This window comes from Rhinolophus sinicus, chromosome 16 (genome assembly GCF_057876585.1).
Source record: "Rhinolophus sinicus isolate RSI-liver-muscle chromosome 16, RSI-T2T, whole genome shotgun sequence".
Lineage (NCBI taxonomy): Eukaryota > Metazoa > Chordata > Mammalia > Chiroptera > Rhinolophidae > Rhinolophus > Rhinolophus sinicus.
In genome coordinates, this window is record NC_142516.1 from 147,829,870 (window position 1) to 147,835,869 (window position 6,000).

Consider the following 6,000-nt stretch of genomic DNA (forward strand, 5'->3'; position numbering starts at 1 on the left):
TAGATTTCGAGGTCAGAGACAAGAGAACCCATTATTTACGGCGCAAGAGCCTGAGCTTCATGTTGGCATCAGTTCGACTTGCCCCCAAAGACCCATGGGGATGAGGAGGAGTGGCCCAGGTGGATGCTGAGCCCAGGTGGGTTTGTGTCAGAGCAGAGGAACACCAAACTTAGGAAACCCCCAATTCTTATAAGGGGCAGCTAAAAAACCTGTCCAATCTTTACCGCAAAGGAAAATATTATCTTTACTATCTTGGTCAGGAAATAAATCTGCTCTCTGTCCCAAAGGGAGACACTATTTTTGTCCTCCCAGGATGTGTGCTATACAAACATCCTTGAAAAGATAGTTGAGAACAAAAGCTGTCACTAGATATATAGAAACACCCTGGGGACCGTCTCCCAACACTGCCAATCTGGTAAGTGAAGAAGAGTATTTCAGTATATTTTAATTTGCATTTCTTTTATAAGGAATGATGCTGAGTATTTTTTCAAACACTTTTTTCAAACACTTGAAAGGCATTTGCCTTTCATCTTCTTCTATGAACCATCTCTTAACATTTCTGGTCATTTTCCTACTGGGTTTTTGTCTTTATCTTAAAAAAAAAACAGTTTTATTAAGATATTTACATATCATAAAGTTTACTTATTTGAAGTATATAATTCGATGATATTTAGTATATTTATATTAGTTGTGCAACCATCACCATAATATAATTTTGGAACATTTTTTAATAACCCCAAAGAAACCTCATACCCATTAGCAGTCATACCTCATTCCCAACCCCCACCCATACCCAACCCAGCCCTAGGTGATCACTAATCTATTCTCTGTAGCTATAGATTTGCCTATTCTGGATGTTTCATATCAATGTTGTATAATAAGTGACCTTTTGTGACTTTATCCACTTAGCATAATGTTTTAGAGGTTCATCCATGTTGTAGCATCTATCAATACTATATTTTTGAGTTATTTATCTAGGATAGAAATTAGCTATTTCATGTATTTTAAACTGCAAATTTTTTTTTTTAAAAGATTTTATTGGGGAAGGGGAACAGGACTTTATTGGGGGAACAGTGTGTACTTCCAGGCCTTTTTTCCAAGTCAAGTTGTTGTCCTTTCAATCTTAGTTGTGGAGGGTGCCGTTCAGCTTCAAGTTGTCCTTTCAGTCTTAGTTGTGGAGGGCACAGCTCAGCTCCAGGTCCATTTGCTATTGTAGTTGCAGGGGGCACAGCCCACCATCCCTTGGGGGAATCGAACCCGCAACCTTGTGGTTGAGAGGACGCGCTCCAACCAACTGAGCCATCCGGGAGCTCAGCAGCAGCTCAGCTCAAAGTGCCGTGTTCAATCTTAGTTGCAGGGGGCGGAGCCCACCATCTCTTGAGGGACTCGAGGAGTTGAACCAGCAACCTTGTGGTTGAGAGCCCACTGGCCCATTGGGAACTGAACCGGCAGCCTTCGGAGTTAGGAGCACGGAGCTCTAACCACCTGAGCCACCAGGCTGGCCCTAAACTGCAAATATTTTCTCCCAGTTTTCCATTTGTCATCTTTTGACTTTACTTATGATGTTTTTGCTAAGGTAAAGTATATATATATATACACATATATATGTATATGTATATACAGAGGGTGCCAAAAAAATGTATACGTATTTTAAGAAAGGAAAAATCTGTGTTAAAATTGTAATACTCAATATATACCGATAACAAAAGATGAATACAAGTCATGTGTATACATTTTTTTGGCCCCCTCGGGGTGTGTGTGTGTGTGTGTGTGTGTGTGTGTGTGTGTGTGTTAGATATGTATTTGAATGTATTAATCTTTCTCTATGGCTTCTGGAATTTGAATTAGAAAGGCTTTCCTCATGTCCAGGTTACAGAGAAATGGACATAAGTCTTCCTCTTGAATTTATGTTTTCCGTTTTTTACATTGAAATAACTGATCTATTTGGAGTATATTTTAATGTAAAGTAAGGGACATAAATCCAAATATATATTTTTTCAAATGACTCTCCAGTTGGGCTAACACCATTTTTTAAAAGTTAATCTTTTCCTTCAATGATTTAAGATGCGACTTTTGTCATATACTAACTCTCCATATGTACTTAAAACCGTTTCCATTAGTTTGTCTGTCTAGCCAGGCATCAGCACCACACTGTTGTAATTACAGGGTCTTCATAGCAACTTTTAATATGCGGTAAGGCCAGTTCCTTCTTATTGCTCTTCCTTTTGAAGACGTTCATTGGTATTCTTTGCTTATTTATTTTTCTATATGAAGTTTAGGATCCAGTGCCAGGAAAAATTTCACTGAAATTTCTTTTGGAATTGCATTAAATTTATATGTTAACTTGGGGAGAATTGACATTTATGATAGTGATTGATCCCATCAAAAAACAAGGAATGTGTTTCTATTTTTGTTTAATCCTACTTTTGTTATTTTTCAAGACTCTTTCAAAATCTTCTTCATACAGGATTTGTGAATAACCTTTTAAAGCCCGGTGATTCCATCCTCTATTTGACCAGGCCAACTGAGTATGACCAATCAATTAACAACCCTTCTCTTTGAGGAGAGGTGAGGAAGTGGACTGACAGAGAGGTAAACAGAAGAGCAAACATTTCCCTGATTTTTTCTTCTATTAACTCCACTGAGGGTTTTGCATATATTTATGTTGCCAGCTATGCTGTTATATAGTACTCATTGAGACACTGTCTTTAGTAAGCTTTATTGGATAATACGACTGAGCATAATGAGAGATCGGAAATAGACTACATAGTAAATTTTGGGATCTAGTGTATAACAGGGCTTTGGAGTTAAGTTATTTTTACTCAATTCAGAGACTTCTGAAGGGCCACCTCATCTGCCCAATGAGTTGATTCCAGAAGTAGTCAGAGGAGAAATAACAACCATCAGGAAAGTGGTTTCACAAAGAGAAAAGCAGGATTTCCCTGATACTCTGTTAGATTCCTCTCCTTTTAAAGATAGCTGTTCTCTAGGTTAATTCTAGGCTTGCTTCAAAACTTAATGGAATAATAGAGGGTGTGTAAAATAAGGAAGTCCAGGGGGAAAGGGAAAACCTATTTCTTACTTCAAATCCTTATGCTCCTCTTCAGCTCAGAGAACAAAACGGTTTATTATGTAAGACCACCAGCAATCTTGTGTTAATAATGTTTGATCATCTCTCTGTTGGCACCATCATGCCTCTTCTGGGACCCTCAAGTGCCCCCACAGGTTAGCAAAATAAAAGACCTCCTCTTCCAAAAGGTTTCCCATGCTTCCAGGCTTTCCTGGTACCCTTGTTCCCCCTTACAATGTACCAGAACATCCATACAATGAGGTACTACTAAGTACCTATAAAAAGGAATGAGGAAAATTTCTATATGCAATAGTCGAGTAATTGCTAGGGCATATTGTTGAAAGAAAATAAAGCAAGGTAGAGAAAAGTACGTACAGTTTGCTAGCATTTATCTAAGAAAAGACTATCAATATCTAGATATGTTTTTATTAAAAACAAACAATGGAGACAGCCCACAGCCCTTGCCTCCACTCTTCCCTCTAGCCTACCTGCTTCTGCCCAGAGAGCCTGTAGCTCCACTTCAGCATGTGTGCCATTTGGGCCCTTTTGGGCAGTGACAACTGTCTCTCCGATTAGTGTCTGAGTGCTATAAAGATTGCGCACAGATGTCTAGATGCATTTCGTCCTCAGAATGTCAATGGATACACCAACTGCCACTTCGGATTTCACCGGTTGGTGGTGGTTGATGACGTGTTTGGAATGCAGCCAATATGAACAAAGAAATATGCTTATTTCTCAGTGGCTCTGTTACAGTGGTGAAATCTACAACCATAAGGAGATGCGACACCATTTTGAATTTGATTACTAGACCAGAGTGAATGGTGAGATAATGCTTCATTTTTATGACAAAGGAGGAACTGAGCAAATAATTTGTATGTTGGATGCGGTGTCTGCATTTATTTTATTGGATACTGCCAATAAGAATGTATTCCTGGGGAGAGACCACTATGGAGTCACACCTTTGTTTAAAGACATGATAGAAGGTAGATCTGGGACTGCGCGTTTAGAAGCTAAAGGTCTTGTTAACTGAAGGATGCCCCAACTCCTTTTTTCAAATGCAGATTTTTCTTTTGGAGACACTATGAAGTTTTAGATTTAAAACGAAATGGCAAAGTTGCATCAGTGGAAATGGTACAAATCATCACTGTAGAGATGAACCTCTGCATGCCCTCTAAAACAGCACTGAGGAACTATTCCCAGGTTTTGAAATAGAAATTGTGAAGAGAAGATGAGGAGAATTGGAGATAGCAAGTGTGGACAACTCCTTCAAGGACTTTGGCTATAAAGGAGAGTGAGGAATAGAACATGAGAGATATTGCAGCATATACGGATATGTACATGCTTTAAATGATCCAGTATAGAGGAGAAAAACTGATGATGCAAAAGACGGGGAACAATCCCTAAAACTAAAACCCAATCAAACAAGGAATACCTGCTAGGAGTCTGTCGGGGTAAAATAATTAGTGTTTGTCTGGGGTAGCGTTTCCAGGTGGACACTCCCACCCGTTCTCAGGAATTCTTTTCACTTTCCTGTTCCCGAATCCCAAGAAAAGTTGGTCGGGAAATAGGGAAAATCGGCTCCTTGAACCCAACTGGTTGGTAGTATCGGCCGTCACTTTGTGGAAATGATTCATCGTGGAGAACAGAAAATAGTTTATATCTTGGGATTCGGGAACAGGAAAGTAAAAAAATCCTGAGAACAGGCAGGAATTCCCACCTGGAAATCCTAATCTGGGGAAGTAGATTTATTTGTGTTATTTTTACTTCTTTATATACATGCATAATTCTGGATCCTTTTTTAAAATGCTATTAAGAAACATTTGATGGCAAGCAGAAATACTGGATGCCTTTGGTCAGGAGGCCTGAATTCCAGCTTAGTTGCTGCCACCCTGCTGAGGCAGCTAAAAGAGGTTCAAGTACAGTACAGTTTCCAGACATTTGTAAGTGACATGGAAGACAGTCCCAACTTACTGGCTTCAAGAAAGACGGCAAATCATATTGGGAGTGAACACTATAAAGTCTTTTCATTCTGAAGAAGGAGTTCGGGTCATGGACGAAGTCATACTTTCCTTGAAAACTTATTACAACAGTTCACGCTTCAGTAGGTATGTATTGCATTTTTAAGTACATTTGGAAGAACACAGAAAGCACAGTGATTTCTGAAGTTTCAGATGAACTTACACTGGGTGATATTTTCACAAGACTTCTTCTTAAAAAGCCAAGGAAGAGAGTGAGAGACCTCTGGAGAAACTCTGTTTGCTTGATGTTCTCCGCACAGATGGAAATACCACTGCCCACGGCTTTGAACTGAGTCCCATTCCTGGAACACCAGTTTTCTTCCTATTACTTGTCTGTGCCAAAAGAAATGAGAATTCCAAAGAATGAGATAGAAAAAGAGATATTTGAAGACTCTGATACTTGAAAAGAATCTCTGGTGACCAAAAGAAACCTTCAGTGATGGCATAACCTCAGTTAAGAATTTCTGGTTCAGACAAAAGACGCTGAAAAGCCAAAGCAATATTGAGAAAGAAGAACAAAGTTCAAGGTATCACACTACCTGATATCAAACTATACTACAAGGCAGTGATAATCAAAACAGCATGGTACTGACATAAAAACAGATATATAGATCAATGGAGCAAAATAAAGGGCCCAGAAATAAATCCATGCCTATATGGTCAATTAATCTATGACAAAGGAGGCAAGATTATACAGTGAGGTAAAGACAGTCTCGTCAATAAATGGTGTTGGGAAAACTGGACAGGTAAATGTAAAAAACACCAGACCAATTTCTTATACCATATGCAAAAATAAACTCAAAATGGATTAAAGGCTAAAATATAAGACCTGAAACCATAAAACACCTAGAAGAAACCATAGGCAATAAACTCTTTGAGAGTGGTCTTAGCAATATTGTTTTAGATATGTCT

The 6,000-nt window shown here is 38.8% G+C and overlaps 2 pseudogenes; both read left to right on the forward strand.

Moving 5' to 3' along the window:
• Positions 1-3,480: 3,480 nt before the first annotated feature.
• LOC141566967 (asparagine synthetase [glutamine-hydrolyzing] pseudogene) lies at positions 3,481-4,302 on the forward strand (annotated as a pseudogene).
• A 570-nt stretch (positions 4,303-4,872) lies between these two features.
• On the forward strand, positions 4,873-5,631 carry LOC109459602 (asparagine synthetase [glutamine-hydrolyzing] pseudogene; annotated as a pseudogene).
• The last annotated feature ends 369 nt before the right edge of the window (positions 5,632-6,000 follow it).